This window comes from Myotis lucifugus, unplaced genomic scaffold (assembly GCF_000147115.1).
Source record: "Myotis lucifugus unplaced genomic scaffold, Myoluc2.0 scaffold_129, whole genome shotgun sequence".
NCBI lineage: Eukaryota > Metazoa > Chordata > Mammalia > Chiroptera > Vespertilionidae > Myotis > Myotis lucifugus.
The window spans coordinates 3,618,123-3,635,984 of record NW_005871177.1 but is presented as its reverse complement, the minus strand read 5'-3'; positions in this window follow the sequence as shown (position 1 = coordinate 3,635,984).

Sequence of the window (17,862 nt, the reverse complement as noted above, 5' to 3'; positions counted from 1 at the left end):
TGTTACTTGAATGCAAGCACTGTGATATCATAACAGTCCATCTGATAACCCAGATGACTACTAAATGACTGACAAGCAGCGAGTTTATGTAGCACGCATATACTAGACAAGGGTTGATTCACATTCTGGACAGGACAGAGTGGGATAGCACACATTTTTATCACACTGCTTAGAACAACGGTTCTCAACCTGTGGGTCGCGACCCCTTTGGTGGTCGAACGACCCTTTCACAGGGGTCACCTAAGACCATCCTGCATATCAGATATTTACATTATGATTCATAACAGTGGCAACATTACAGTTATGAAGTAGCAACAAAAATAATTTTATGGTTGAGTCACAACATAAGGAACTGTATTTAAAGGGCCAGAAGGTTGAGAACCACTGGCTTAGAATAATATATAAGTTAAAATGTAGAATTGTTTGTTTCTGGAATTTTCCATTTAATATTTTTGGACTTCAGTTAACCATGAGTAATTGAAACCATAAAAAGTGAAATTGCAGATAAGGGAGGGAGTACTGTATAGATCAAGTCAGCCTTGGTAAGTGTTAAAGATGAGTTCCCTGGAGAAGCCAACTCTAAAGTAGAGATTAACCTAGAGGAGCTTTAGTTAGGGGTGCAGTTGGGAACAACATCCAGAGAAAAGAAAGGAAGAAAAGGGATAGAAGCAAAATTGGGCAGAGAGAGTAGAGCTTTTCTGCTGTTTCAATAGAGGCTTCCGTTGGCTCTACTAGAAACTCTGAAGCTGGAATGGCCCTCAGAATGGTCTTGAGTTTAGGTGAGGGACCAGGCTTCGTAACTCCCACACTGATTATTCATTGGATGGGGCCTCCCCAGAAGGGGCCCTGACTTTGGGCATTGTGTCTCCCTTCAGCAAAGGCAAAAGCAAAGATCCACCTGCCATAGCTGCAAGAGGACAAAGTGTCAAAAAGGGTCTGATTTTTTCTTAAGTTTTTTTGCATTGCAGTGAGTAAAGAGGAAGGGAAGGGTGAGGTAGGAGAAAATGGATAAATGAACAAGCAAGTTTCCTGTCAAGGATTAGCAAACAAGAGCCCTCAGTTCAACCCAGCATCTGTTTTTGTAAATAACACATCCATGCCCACTTGGTTACTTATTGTGTATGGCTGATTTCACACTACAACTTGAGTACTTGTGATAGAGAATTTATGGCCCACAAAGCCTAAATGTTTTAGTACCTGGACCTCTACAATAAAAGTCTGCTGACCCTGGTTTAGAGGAAGCAAGATGGAATGGGATCCAGTGTAGATCTGATGAAGCTCCCCTTTGAAAAGAGCAGGTGCCCTTTGGGGGATATAATGAGAAAGAAGATATACAGACAGGTAGGTTTGTGGATTTGAGGATGTGGAAGAGAAAAATGTTCCATTTCAGTAGCTTTTAATTTCTAAGTGACAAATAAGAGTGTGAGGGGAGGAGTTCGGAAATGTTGAAAAGAGAATGGAGGTTTTGAAGTTCTTGGTTTGGAGAGTAAAAAGTTAATTTTATCCAGAAGTGAAGTAGAATCAAAAGAGGTGGTATTGAGTACCCAATTGGAGTGGGTAGCCATAAATTTAAAGTTATAAATTTACACTTTCCCATTACTGGCTACTCAGTTGAAACCCAGGCTCCAGGAAGGGGGTCTTTACCTCACTTGCACTTTCCAAATCTAACATGGATGTACTTCATTGGTTGAATCTAAATCACATATGGGAAAGAGTTTACAGCCTCTCCTGATAAAAGGAAGAAGGAATGGCAGGTGGGGAAACCAATCTGGTATGCACCATGATGAGATGCCAGATGTGAAAAGGTTGCTGACCTGAGAACTATGGGTCTGTTGGGTTGTCAAGGAGAAGAGAAAGCCCCCAGCAACAGAAACTAAATCAAATCACCTTCTGGATCAGTGATCTGTTGAGCCCTAAAACACCATTGTAAGACTTGTTTCTAAGTTCCACACCCAAGAAGCAGGAGGGAGGCAACTGTTAGATTAGAATTAGTGACAAGGAAGTGAGAAACAGAGAATAAAAAAACTTCAATTCAAAATTAACCTAACAACTAAATTTATTCTAAGAAAGTTAGCAACAAGATCAGCAATTGGAATACAAATTCACTGCTGGTGAAATTAATTTTATGTGTTGAGAATATTCCAAAGATAAATGAACGAATAGTAACTTTAAAAGTATAATAATTTTTAAAATAAAATTGACTAAAAGTAGATGAAAGTAAAAGAGGTCCACTTAAAAACTATGAATTACAAATATGATTACTATTTTATTTTAAATCCATAGAAGCCATAAATACAAAAATAGCATAGTTAAGTAGAGAATTAGCAAATTGGAACTAGTACTGAGAAAATCACCCAGTATACTAATAGAATGTAAACAAGAAGCTAGAAGTTGTAGAATATAGCTTGAGAGGCTTTTACATCAGAAGTAGAGAATGCAGGAATAATGGCAAAACAACATTTGGAGACTTCTGAAATTTTTGCAAAAAGTAAAAAGATAAGTAGCTGTTCATAGATGGAATGTGCACTGTGGATACAAAGTTCAAATAAAATGAACCCACACTGAGAGGAGTTGTAATTAAATAAAAGCACATCAAGAATAACGTTAACATCTTAAGAGCTTTTAGAGAGAAAATGAAGATGACTTAAAAGAAACAGACAAGTACGCTACTATCAGAATTATTGTAAACAGTAACATAATGTTTTCAGCAGTAAATGCCATGCTAACTTCAGAGAACTGAAGAAAAACATAAATGGCAACAAGAATCCTGTGTCTAGATTAACTAGAATTTTTTTAATGACAGCAAAACAAAATATCCAGACATTCAAAAACAGAGTTTTTACCACCACGAACCTTTACTAAAACTATTACTGAAGAATGCACTGCAAAAGAATAAAAAGTGGATATATAGTTGGCATGGGATAAAAGAAAAAGTGCACTGAGACATGGATTCAAATGTTGACAAATATTAATCACTGTTGACAGTAAAAAGAAAAGGTAAATTCAGTCACCCAGAAAATATAATTTTTCTCCAAAATCTATGTATTTTAAACAGCTCAAGCATTGACAGAAAAAGTGTAAATAGTTGGGCTTTTATCACATGAATTCAAGAGCAGGAGAGAGAGGTAAGGTTGTTGTGTACTAGGGAGTAGAAATGATGGTGGGCTATGAGTTGTAAATGGAGTTACAAAGAAAGTGAAGGCATCTCAGCAATGGTAAATAAGCCAAATGGTGAGATCATTAGGAGTTCTCAGTGTGGTCAAGGAAATGCTGCAGTCAGAATGCTTGTAGGATAGGATATACGGCTGGGTCAAAGAGTGGATCTTTATAGTAGATTTCAGAAGTATTGTTTTGAGGGGTGGCCATGGGTATGAGTCATAAAGTGAGGCAAAGAAAAAAAATAAAAATGAGGTATAGAGAGTGACAGAGTTCTATCATTCCTCAGAATGAATGGGAGAAGGAATGGAGGAGAAGGCAGAGGATCAAGTCTCTGATGAGTGAATAGAGTAACAATGTGATCTGTACATGACAGCAATAAGGAGGAGGAGAAGGTGGAATAGCCTGATGGAGTAGGGTGTTGAAAGAACCTGGGTATTGCCATGAGGAGAAGTTCTTAAATGGGGTGATGTTTAAATTTGCTCTGTAGAATGAGTCTTTCAAGAGTTTCTACTTGCAAGGCTTAAATTAGATGTAGAGGAAATGAATTTTTTATTGTTAAGGGCAGTTTAAGGACTACTGAGTTCCCTTGCTCTTTCTAGATGTTACTAGATTAAATCTAATGACAATTTCAGAATACTTTGATGGGATTTTATGCCTTGTTTGCATTGTTTTACAATTCCATGAGTACCCAAGGGTATGGAATTATATATTATTCATTGGGGAAGTAATCTCCACCAAAAGAGATTCAGAATTCTTTTCATCAAGGAATTTACAGTCCATTTAATTAGTAGCAAAAAATACATCATTATGAGTACAGGCACATGAATTTTTATTTTTTATTGATTATATGCTTATCCTATATAATAAAAGCCTAATATGCAAATAGACTGAATGGTAGAACAACTGAACAACCAAACAACCAGATGCTATGATGTGCACTGACCACCAGGGGGCATGCGCAGGACATGGGTGTTGGCAGCATGCAGCAGGGTGTGGAACATGGCAGGCATTGGCTGCGATGGGATGGTGGAATAGGTGAGCAGAGGTGCCAGACCAAGGCAAGGAGCTGGTCACTGTCATCGGGGCGAGCCTCTGGTGGTTACTGAAAATTCTTTGCTACTGCACCTGGTGATGGTGCCAGAGCTGCCACTGGCACCTGCTGCTGGCTCCCGGCACCAGTACCAATTGCTCAGCACCATCAGTGGGTGTGAGCAGTGGCTGCTGGCCCCGATTGCTCCTGAGGGCTTCTCGACCTCCCCCAGTTCCCGAGGGATGATCGGGGCAGCAGCCACTGCTCACACCTGCTGATGGTGCCGGCCCTGCTTGCACCCACTGCTGGCGCTAGCCCCAATCGCTCCTCACTGTCAGCAGATGCGTGCAGGGCTGGTGCCGTCAGCACGTATAAGTGGCGGCAGCGGGAGCAGGGCTGTCAGCAGACAGGGGACTGGGGCCATGTTGGGAGGGGCTGGGCGGGGGCTCAGGGGATAGGCTGAGAACTGCCCCTGTGCCCACCGCAGCCTCATAGCCCACAGTTCCTTTCAAGGTGCATGAATTTGTGCACTGGGCCGCTAGTTATAAATAAAACTAGAAGCCCAATGCACGAAATTCATATGGGGGGTCCCTCAGCCTGGCCTGTACGCTCTCGCAACCCGGGACCCCTCGCTCCTAACCACCTGCCTGCTCACTCCTTACCACTTGGCTTGCCACTCCTTAGCACTGCCGCAAAGGCAGGAGAGGCTTCCACCACCACCGCCGCACTTACCAGCCATGAGCCGGCTTCTGACTGAGTGGTGATTCTGCTGTGGGAGCACACTGACCACCAGGGAGTAGCTCTTGCCTTGAGCATCTGCCCCCTGGTGGTCAGTGTGCATCATAGTGACCAGTCTTTTTGGTTGTTCAGCAATAAGGATCATTGGACTTTTATTATATAGACTAGAGGCCTGGTGCAGGAAATTCATGCACTTGAGTGGGATCCCTCAGCCTAGCCTGTGTCCTCTTGCAGTCCGGAGCCCTGCAATTGATTGCCCCACAGAGGGAGGCCCCTCCCACCCACTGCAGTTCGCCAGTCGGTGACCCCCCGATTGATCACCCTGCTGATAGTGGCCTGGACCTCCCTCTGCGGGGCGATTGTGGGGCAATGGCGGAGCCCTCTGACCAATTGCATTGCACCCGCCTTGGCTGTCCTGCTGCCAGTGCGTTTCATAGTGTGGTTGTCCAGATGTTCATTCTGCTGTTCGGCCGTCTGGTTGATTTGCATATTACACTTTTATTAGTATAGATATGCAAACATTTCATATGTAGATGAAATATGTCAATAATATAAATTTAAATCTGTAATTTAAGGCTCAGATTAAACAAGGTATAGCACATTCTGATTAACCAAGTATTTTAGGTTAACATGATTAAAAATAGTCAAGCAAAAGTATTTATTGAGGTCCTTGCATATATAGAATAATGTTTTCAGTGTCATAGGTAAAAAAAAAAAGTTTAAGACATTGTCCCTGCTTCCATAATTTTAGTTTATATATTTTAAATATATATAATATTTTATAAAAGCCAATGCACATTATATTCTAAATAGAAGTATTATTCAGATTATTTTTAGAATTTCTCTGGATGTTCAGAGTAGAAAAGGGTCAATATGGTCAGAGCTGGTCAAAGAGAACTTCAAAGAAGTATTTTAAAGAGAAATTGCAAAGTTAAAAATGGATTGATTACAAATTTGGAAAAAGCAATGCGGAAGACATTTCATAGAACCAACATTCTTAAATAAGGGTCTTTGTATGGGAATAATGGGAAATATAGATTATATGGTAAAAGGCTTTGAATATCAAGAACATTAACCCCAAAATATTTGGTGCTAATGAAAGACTTTGGGGCAGATAAATAACACTGTGGAGGCAGCAGTGTAGGACCAGTTACTGGTGACAACATACAACAAGGATTGTGTAAGGGAGACATGAAGTCTGTTAGTGGCGTAGTGCAGTGCTCAGAATACACTGAGAGATAGGCCTAATCCTGAGGTAAGGAGAGAAGTGAAAAAGAGGTTGTGGGAACCACACCAGGTCCCCAGATAGTCAAGGCCAATGGGAGCACAGAGGCCTTGTTATCAATACACCAGAATGGCCAAAGACCATTCTCAGCATGAGCTTAATCAGGATGTCCAAGGACTCTGAGCCTGGGAACCATAATCAGGCCAATTGGTATAGTTGGCAGGATCCAGACGATGTGCAGATGTGCAGATTGGACTAAGTTCCCAACAGTTATTACAGTGGGCAGGGTTCAAGGAAGAACCAGCCCTGGCATAGTCGGAAAGAATTTAGAAGAATATAATGGACTCAGAGCCACTCAGAGCAGTAGTGCTGAGCAGTGATCCTGCTGGTTCTGACAGTGGTTGAATACAAAAGGCATTATGATCAAACAGCAGACTTTGTTACTAATTATTAGCAGTGAAGTCACAACAAATAATAAATCAGGGACTCAAAAGAGTCCAAGAAGAGTTGAGTTTAAGCAAGAAAATTATGGTATGTTTCATGAAAATAGTGGGAAATAGGAAAGAAAGCTATTTTAGCTTAAACTAAGTATTCTCGTATTGTGAAGAATAATATCTACAAACAACCCTAAAATGAGTAGCTAATGGTGTGTATGTTAATGTTTTATCTCAAGCAAATAGCTTTTTATTTTGTTAATATTAGAAATGCTAATTGTACCTAATAACTTAAAAAACAGCTTTAACGGTGGATAAATAAATAGAAGAACAATGTATCACCATGCCAGACAAAATGTTTCACTGAGTCAGTTGTTCATAATCACAGCAAAAAATGAATTAACAAATAGCCATTACTTCTTAGTTCATTCTTGATGGACACCAGATACTAAGAAAATAAGAACATATAAAAAACCCAATATAGCCCTGGCTGGGTGGCTCAGTTGGCTGGAGTGTTGTTCCATACACCAAAAGGTGGTGGGTTCAGTTCTTGGTCAGGGCACATACCTATGTTGTGGGTTCAATCCCTATTCAGAGTGTGTGTGGGAGGCAACCAATCAATGTTTCTCTTTCACATTGAGGTTTCTCTCTCTCCAAAAATCAATGAAATGTTTAAAAAGTCCAATGAAGAATAAGATCCAAATCATGAAGGAAATCTTAGCAAATCCATTCTGTGTGTTTAGTTTATACTTATTATTTTGCTTTATTAACAAAAGTTGTTGGCCCTGGTTAATTGGTATTTTATAAGAAGTACTGACCAAAGTTGCTTCATGTTGGAGATTTATTCTTGTAAAGAAATTTTCATTTGCAAATTATCTAGTCCAGACAGGTTTTCTTTTGTCAACTGTGTTTTATGTGCTATGTCAGGATTTTTTTTCTCCCAATGCAGGATCTATTCTACCACCATGCAAAATCACTCTGTGATTTCTCTGTCTGACCGAACATCAAATAGCAACAGTCTATTCCAAGAATTAAAAGCTTAGTTTTTCTCTAACTACTAAGGTCATGTGTTTAATTTTTTAGGTCAATACATCCAATTAAAACAGGTTCAGTAGAGAATAGACAATGAAAGGGGAAAGGCTTTCAATGGACAAGATATTCACTGTCTTAAGTTATAGAAATAAGAGGAAAATAAAATTTATTAGTTTCTCTGCTGTGAGTGTTGGGCACTCTAAATAAAATTCAATGATTCAAAAAACAATTTTCAAGATAGCATCAAAGGAATTCTGTGGCCCCTGGCAAGGTCAAGAATAATAAACAGACATTATCTCCAGATTTGGAGGAGTAAATCATATCAAAGTGATTTTAAATCAAATCAAAGTGGACGTCTTATCAGTCTCATGGACTAATATAAAAGGTTCTGCATTTTGAACCCTTCACAAAACCTGAAAAACTCAACATTTACAGCATCCGGCATCCCGCTGCTTTGTTATCTGGCTAGGCCTTTAGCCCAGAGTTTTTCTGTTTCTCCCATGCCCAGAACTCCAAGAGTCCTGTGTCATCCTTGGAGGGAGATAGAAACCACATCAGGGCTTCAGGCTGAAAGAGAAGTTAAAGAACATTTCAGAAGGGTCAGATGACTGGGTATAACTGACTAAAAGTTTCCTTCCATTGCCCCTTTCTCTAAGTTCATAGTTAACACAGCACAGGAGATTGCCCTGATTAAATTTTTTAGTTTTTTTTTAACAAGTTGCACAATGAACAAAACATTTTCTTTCTCGGACTCATGTTTGGACATTTTATACACCCATGAAAGAAGACATCAATCCCAGAAAAGGCTTCTGATTCTCTTAATCAGCTAGTTGGTACATTATTACTATGAATTCCCCAGTGGATGGGTTAGGGAGATGTGTCTTGGTTCTGCTACTTATAAATGTGTGAAATCAAGCAAATTTTTTAAACACCATAGGTCTTGGTTCCTCATCTGTAAAAATAGTGTCTGCTCCAAAGAGCTGTGAAAGTGAAATTGGAGCTCACACATATAATACATTTAGCCCAGTGGTTCTCCCCCTCCAAGTGCTCAATAAAGGTCAGCTGTTATTATGTGGTTACTCTGTGAGCCTACTTTAATTCACAATGAAAACTTGATAGTATCAAAATAATACTCTACTTTTGTGCAATTGCCTTAATTTCCCTGGGATGACTGCGTATTGCCAACATTGTGCCTTTACTCATGCTGTTTTCCTTTTTTTGGAATATGCATTAACCATCCCTCCACCAAACTATAAAACTTGGCATACAATTTATCTCATTCAGGATGCTTTCTCTGGCTCACACAATTCTATCTACTCTGATCCTTTCTCTCATGCCTCATCTATTTAATAGTTATTTATGCAATGTATGCTACATTATCCTGAATAACCTACATAAAATAAACTAACACCGGTGTTACTCCTGCCATTAGCATATTTAATTGTGTAGTAAAGGAAATATAGTGTTGCTTATGCATGTGTGAGTGAGAGATCAGTTTTCATTTTAGAAACCAAACAGGAAGAGGCTACTCTATCCCCAAAGGGGTTTACAGATCTATTTCCATTACCACAGCAAGAAGGAAAACTCTAATCACACAAGGAGAAGGCATCTATCAAAGCAGAGGTCTCAGATCATAGCAGAGGGAAACTCAGAGGCAGAATACTGTACTTTGAACAAGTGCGTAAACAAAGCCTAAATAGGGGCCTCAAGCAAGAAGGAAACTGCCTTTGGCCTTTAGTAATGATGGGACTATGAAAGGACACAGGGAAGATGGTCTAGACCAGAGGTTCTCAACCTGTGGGTCGCGGCCCCTTTGGTGGTCGAACGACCCTTTCACAGGGGTCGCCTAAGACCATCCTGCATATCAGATATTTAAATTATGATTCATAACGGTAGAAACATTACAGTTATGAAGTAGCAACGAAAATAATTTTATGGTTGGGTCACAACATGAGGAACTGTATTTAAAGGGCCAGAAGGTTGAGAACCACTTGTCTAGATGGTCCCAGATCTGCTCGCTGACCTCCATGCTGTGGGTTATACAGGGTGTCCCAAAAAATGTACACACAATGTCTGTAGATTCTATTACATTTTGAAAATGAAATGAATTTTAATAAACATGCCTTTATAATTATTCAAAGTGTGTATACATTTTTGGGATACCCTATATTTTTCTTAGTGGAAAGGAGCTGGAGGTACAGATTACTTAGCTCTTCAGGTGTTTTCAGTAGGAGTAAACGTCTATTTTGTTCTTATTGTGAAATTTGTCTTCAGTTAGTCTCAACAAAACAATTTATCAATTTTCATGAGGTCTTTAATTTTCATGCATCAGAGAAATAATCTAATGTGTGCAAATATTTAGGGTTTGTCCTATAGGACTATTTCAAGTGGAATATTGATTTACAAAGTGGGCAAGGTACCCTACGAGCATACTCAAACCACACAATATGATTGTCCTAACCAGATATGCTTCTCTCTGAATTCTTTCATTGCAATTGCATTTTTCATTATGAAGACTTAAGTTGTTCATGTTTCATATATTTATTTGGTCCTTTCATGGGTTCAGACACTCCTTAGGCATTCAAATATTTATGTTAATTTCTTCCTATAAAACCTAAGGCTAATTTTATTTTACATTGGTCATTTTAACATTCAGTATTTTCATATGTTGTTAATATTAATAACTTTTACAACCATTAGCTGTTTATCTTGTACATATCTTGGCTCTTCAATGACATTGCTATGGCTAGGTCTCAGACATAGGAACTCTTTTTCCTGCTTTTGAAAATTTCAAAATGATTGGCAGTTCTCTATTCATAGTAGAACATATATTTTTGTTTAATAAACAATTAAAGAAACAAATGTATAAAAGAGCAAATAAGCATTGTAAGAGGAAAACAGGGTTTTATTTTTTTGGAATTTCAAACTAGACATCTAGAAAAACTGAAATCCCGTCAAAATCCTTCAGGGGAGTGTTATAAATTTAGTGATTGTGATTCAATATGGCTGAAAATGTGTGATTTAAATTCATTGGGGAACATACATGTAAGAGCTGTTTTATTCATTGTATTTCAATGTTCTTCATGTCACTGTCTTTCTTCAGGGGACAGAGGAAGCATCAGTTTGGCTTTGACTGAGTAGATCCACAAGGATCAGTATAGATGGTATGGTGATTACTTCAGATGACTTTTTCACTGTGTTGAATTTGTTACTGGCCTTAGAACTTCTGTTCTAAGCTTTGGACATTGAACCTTCATTCTAAGCTTTCCACACTGGACTTAGACTATTGCATAGTTTTGGTATTAAGAGAAAAAGAAAAAGAAAACATATAACCTAGAATAAACTCTTCCTACCACCTTGAAGAGGCGGCATCTTTGAGAGAGGGTGAACATAGGCAATATCTTAATGTGGCAATGCTGCTCTAGAATAATAAGAATATTCAGCCTTTGGCACCATACTATTCCCTTCAGAATACATTTGAGCGATTTTTCATCACTTTTGGGAAACATTCATTATCAGATACTACAGAATACTTAAAAGATCCAAATAGTTAGAAAATAAAATTGTTTTTGAGTGATATCTGCAAAGCAAAAAAGATATGGCCATAACACATTGAGGTGTCAATGGAATGTCTTATAAATAGAATACAGATGGGGGGGAAGAGATTTTAATTATAGGAAAATATAAATAAAAAAGGGATATATGGATTGACATCTGGGGATTCAAGAACATTTTGGAAAGGGTTTTCATAATTTATGCTCTCCTGCTACACAAAAATGATAGTTGCCACACAAGGAAAATGCATTTAAAGCTTTGTTCTTAAAAAAAAGGAAAAATGCATCACAAATGTGTTTTCATATAAAATTTACAATGAGAGAATGAGTTGGCAAGGTCAAGCCATTTGAGAAGCTGGTAATTGCTCTTGATTTCATCAATAGAGGGAAAACTTTATGCAAAGGAAAGGAGAGAAGGAGGAAGGACCTATTCTTTTCCCAGAGTCATTTGTGCACTTTGCAAGGATTAGTTTATTTAATGTTGCTGGTCCTAAAGCTCTGACTTCAATAAATTAGTACAAGGCACAGATCATAATACATGCAAAAAAGTAGACTCTATCATTGTATTTCAGTTTCAAGCTTATTCTTCTTGGCAATTTGGTCTCCTGAGAATCAAAGACAAGGCAATGGAAATGGCTGAACATGCTGCATTCTATTGGATTGGTAAATATTTACTGTATTACTGAGTCAATGGTGAATTGATCTTATAGTGACTGCATAAACCAAGTAGAAGTCAATAGAATTGTCTGAATGCGAGTAGTAGAAAATAATTTCCATTTATAAATTACTCTTCCTTGTGGTAAGGTCTATGGGAAGGTTCTAATTTTAGGGAAATGGATTTTTTTTCAGGTCACAATTGCACCTCCATAGTTATAGCTCTTTGGTGGTCCTTGTAGCTTAGGGTGGTCATTACTGCCTGTATGTTAGAGATAATGTGTTTTTAGTTATAAAATATTGGCGAATTATGCATATTTTTAATCTCCTGACAAAGATAAGATGTCAGTATGTGCACATAATGATGTTGTGAAAGACACACAGCATTTACAAGCTAATGGGTAGCATTCACTGAACAAAGGAGTTGGCCCTATTCATTCAATTTAGTAATACTTGCTCCCCAAATATTAGTTGAATATTAGTCTAAGTATAATTTTTAGCTGTAATTTGTGTATTTAAAGCAGTTCTAGAAGTAGCCAATCATCTTAGTCAAGTAACAGTCTATGAAAGACAAGTTGAAAATAGTGCCAATTTTGATCTATTCCCTGTCAAGAGGACACCTTGATGGAGAAGCCCAAAGCCCTGGAACTTGGATTGGCCATTGCAAATAGGAGATGACAATCAAGATGAAAAATGATGAGATGACTTTGGCAGGGGTGGAAATTACGTCAATAGTACTCAGAAAAGCTGACACACTGACACAAGTAACAGAAAAAACTACTCTGTCACCCTTCCCTCCCTCACATGTCCATGCAGACATTTTAGTCACATGTGGCTTCAACAAGAATGACTGAGATGGAGACAGAAATTGGCAACCACTACCATGATCATCGCAGGAGACGAATTCTATAAAACCATACTCAAATTCTTTTAAAAAATCAAGAAACTATCTAGTCTAAAGATTTGGTAATTATTAAGACACCTTCCCATACTTAAGTTAAAGATAAAAGAGTCACATGTTCCAACCAGTAGGAGCAAGATGAACTCATTCTTGAAAACATTTCCCTGGTTCTCTCTATAACCCCATAAAGATTCTTTTCCAATCAAACTTAATTTCTACTTGACCCAATTTTATTGCATGCTACCCTGTGTTTGTGAATCCCAACTTGGTGTTAAGATAGGTATTTTAATTAGTTGATGTAACGTTTCTTCAGCAAATTCCTTACAAGACTTTAAAAGTTGCATCAAAACTTAAATATATTGATGAAACTAGTTGTTAAATAGCTTTTGATTATGTGTCTTTGGTGAGGCTTTTAATCATTTTTAGGTAACCAGGATATTAGAAAGGTTGCTGGTATTTTTGTTAATGCCTGACATTGCTTCTTACAATTCAAATATTTTTTCATAGAAATATATAAATTAAGCATAGGCAGGAATCTTAGTGATTATGGAGTTCAGGCTTCTTACTTTAGTGATGAACATATTCTTCATTACCCAGAATTTTCTCCTAACCAGCTCTCCTAATCATTTCCAATTTCAGTGAACAATCATGTTATTATATTTGTTTATTTTGTAATTTCTTTAGTCATACACATTCTCTCAGACTTTCAAGCAATCAATAAGCACTTTGTTGCATACTCATAATATTCTTTGAACTATGTTAGCTGACCTAAGGATTGCAGATGAACTATTTACATCATGATATTTTCCTAAAATCATTATAATCTGAGAAATCGAGGTAAAATAAATGAAGGAATGGAGACCACTGGGTTACAAGCTTCTCCTATATTTTGTCAGTTTCTGCCTTCAACAAAAAGTGGTGGTGACATCACAGATTTGTGTTAATAAATCTATAAGACTTACAAAGAAGGAAGTAATGGTTTCATTCTATTCAAATGTGATTAAACCACATCTGGAATAAAATGTTCAGTCTTGGACTCCTCAATTTAGGAGGAGTTAGACAAGCCACAATATGTTAAGAGGCTAATGAACAATTCTAATATTATGTAGCATAAAGAAAGATTGAAGGATAATACGCACTTTAGCCTAAAGAAGAAGAGATATAGGAGGATAATGAAAGATGTCCTCAAATATTTTGCAGTGCAATTGAGTGAAAGAGAATCAAGTTCCTACAGATATGTGTAACCTGAATGTCTCTAAAATCACCAACCCAGAAGTATAAATAAGGTCCCATTGATACCAGGGTTGTATTTTTCTGCCACACCTACTGCAGGGTTTTACCCCACACCTCAGATTTATTTCTGTTTATGCATGTATATCTGTTGGAGACTGGGTGTAAGCTGACATGGTCCTTGCACCTGAAGGGGCTAGCAAGACTGGGACCCTTACCCACACAGTTTTCCCAGACTTGTTTGGATGGCGGTTATCAGTAGAATGAGAGCAACCCTTGTAGAATGAGAACAGCCTTTCATGGCTTATCTAGAAGTCTGTAACTATTTACTGAGATTTGCTGTACGGAGAATTTGTCCTTCTGCTCTATCTCTCCCTTAGAGATTAAGAGGAACAAAGAATACATTCCTCTTGACAGACCTCCTATTCAGTGTTTTGTGTATAAAAGGCATGGTTAATAAACTTACTGCAGTTCCTCAATTGACCTGTAGTCCTCCCGATCCCACTCTCCTGTCTTTCTCTTTTCTCAATTCCCACCTTCCTACCTCAGCCTGGTTCAACCTGTCAGGCTGGCCCTGACATATAACCTCAGAGTATTTTATGATTTGTCAACATTTGCCTCCTCATGTTTTTTCCTGCTCTTCCCTCCATTGCCCGTTAACCTCACGATGGAAGTACTTCACATCTACCAATGCTGCTGGTAGAAACACTATTTCTCTACCAAGGATGTGTTCTCTTGATGCCCCAAAGCTTCAAAAATGTTCAAATGCAAAAATATATGAGCAGCTGAAGTTGCTTCTGTGTTAATCTAAACGAGGAGATAATCCCCCCTCCCAAAAAAGCACAAGACCTGGAGTCTGGGGCAAAACTGGAGACCAGATTCTCTCCCATCACACCCAAGGCACCTCACCAAAAATGTCTCTTTTCTGAAAGCCTTCCATAAAATCTATTCATAGATCACAGCACCTGAATAAAAGGACGGAGGCCAGCATGAGCTCCTCACACCCAGTTATGATCGAGCTTGGACCAGAGAAAGCTAGGACTGATGCTTCTGGAAGATGCTTCAGTATAAGGGAAGACAAGTCCATAATTGGGGATTTTAGCAGATCCAATGTGCTACCTTGAGAGAATTTTCCCCACCACTATTTCTGTTCCAGTATATACTCAGGAGCACCGTTGGCAAGTTGTCTGGAGAAGATCCAAGCAGCAAATGAGTGTTTGGACTAGATAACCTTGAAGATTCCTTTTGACTCCAAGACTGAGGAGTCTAAAGTTGTCTACTCACCTTGGATAATGAGCTAGGATGTTGGTGATGGAGATCGATCAGCAGGGCAATGATAACACATCATCACCACAGGCCTAAAAACAAATGAACACAAGGTGTCAGGATGTCTTCATGCTCTCTTCTATGTGTTAGCCTTAGTGCTGTTTCTCCAAGCATGATGTGTAGACCTTGCAGCAGAATCACCTGCTAAGCTTATTAGAAATTTAGATTCTTGGGATGAAAGCTTAGGAACCACTCTTTAAAGCCACACTATCCAATAGAACTTTCTGCAAGGATGGAATTTTTTCATCACCTTCAATCCAGTAACCACAAACCACATGAATATGTTGAGCATTTCAGATGTGGCTGGTGTGATTAAGGAACTGAATTTTTAAGTTTAGTTCATTTTAATCAATTTAAATTTAAATAGCTACATGTGGCTAGCAGTTACCATGTTGAACAGGGCAGTTCCAAAGTCTTAGAAGAAGAAAGCTTAGAGAAAACTAAGTTTGTGATATATAGGAATAAAGGTGGGCAGTTGAAGGAAAACATGAGATCAGATCAAGGTTGCAGCAAATATTAAACAAGTAACAGGAAAGGACCTTATATATCATCTAATACAATCGCCCACACCCCTTTACTATGGTTCTGGAACCCTTTGAGAATTATTGCAAGCAATAGATATTCACAGTCAGTAATATATGCTCATTCTAATTCATATGATAAATTTATATGATGTTTTGGAGCAGGAGAGTTAGAGAATCCTTAAAACTCTTCCATTGTCCCCTTTCCAAACCACAAATCCCTGACTAGGAATTCCTGATGTAGTAAAATACCCCTCTGTCTATAGACAGAAAACTAAAACACAGAGTTTCAGGATTAGCCCAAAGTCATTCATTTATCATTAAACTTGGTTTCTATTGTCTCCCTCTCCTGTCTTCTGTACATCTTCTTTACTATAGGTCATGTAAACTTCACATTTTTATATGAATAGCAGAACTAGCTAAGATTTATACACACAAAAATCAGCTGGGTTCAGCTGGGTGTGTTGGAATGAGCACACCTGGATTTATTTGGAAGTGCAGTGTTTTTTGCAACACTAATGCTCTCCTGTTTTGGGAAATGAAGTTACCTTTAGCTCAATAGTCCAACTGCAGGAAGAACAACAAAGTGCTTTTGATTATCTTTCCTTTCTCTTATAAAAATAAAATGTGGTTAAAATGAATCAATAAAGAGAAGTCTTGCTCCTCAGTGTTTGATTAGGGGAGCCTTTATCCAATTGATTTTCTAAGCTCTTAGTCATATTACAGAAAGGTCTCCGTACATTTCAGGAGTATTAACTGTTAAAAATAGTTTTCAGTTGCTGGGAAAATACCAATTTGCAGCAATAGGAAAGAAAAATTTAGCATGACTGTTTACATATATTGAAAGAGAATGTTAACATCACCTTGAGCTATCTGTTGTTTGCTTGTATGTGTGAAGAGAGAAAAACCAATGCTTAAATTAATACATCACTTGGAAGTAACTCGCATTTGCTATTGTATGTTCATAAATATTAATCTAGAGAGATAATTAGCTCTTTAAATTTTACAATTAGCCTTTCAGAAAAGAAGTGGATTCTAATAAAAATAAGGCATGCTTTTAAGCTTCTCCACTGCAAATGTTTTCACTAACAACTCAGAGGCAGGGACTGTCTTTGTTTAATTTTTTCCTGAAATAGTCATGCTTTACACTTATTTCATCTCTCCCTTGAGACCATAACCTTGCAACAGGGAAAATAGGTTTTCTATTCTTAAATCTAGTTATCATGTATTTTTAAAAATCTTTTTCTTTCTTTTTTCTCTGAAATACCCTGGGATAACAAAAAGGTCATAGTTCACTTTATAGAAGATTGCTCCCATTCAGGCCATCTGAACTCTACAAAAGTTTGTCACCCAGTTGAAATCAATATGTTTGTGTTTGCATGCTCTTCTGCATGTAGTGATTTTAAGTAATACTCTAGTCCTTAAATCTGAGCCTTAAGTCCTACAATTTAATGTTAGTCACAAACTGGGAAGATATCGGTCCCAAAGACATTGTCAATACTCTCTTTTATAAATTAAGAATAGTAGTGAGAAAACTATTCAACTGGAAGTCAGCAGTGATGAATTCTAGTCTAATGAGTTAACTAGTATAAACTTGAACAAATTGCATAAATCTTTTCTTTGAAATTAAGTGTCAGCTTGATTAGTGGATTCCTTATCTGTCTGTACATTTGAATCTATTGAATATAGATTCTTGGGCCCCTCTCTAGCACTACTCGAGAATTTATTTAAGTTAGAATTTCCAAAGAGTGGGGCCCATGAATTTTTTGTTGTTGTTGAAAACAAGTTCACCTAATAGTTCTCGGATACCCAAAGGAAACAAATGAATTGTATATGGCAGCTAATGAACCCAATGGCTTTTACTGTTCCTTCCTGTTCTAAAGATCTGTGATTGAAATATTCCCAGGAACTGGTGCAGGGGACAGGGCTCTGGAAGAAAGGGGTTGCTAGTTGGGTCACACAAATAAAATACAAAATATGAGTAGGACCAGGGGTGGGCTGCAGCCTTTCCTATTCACTCATGGCTGTTCCTTTTTTTAAAAAATATATATATATTTT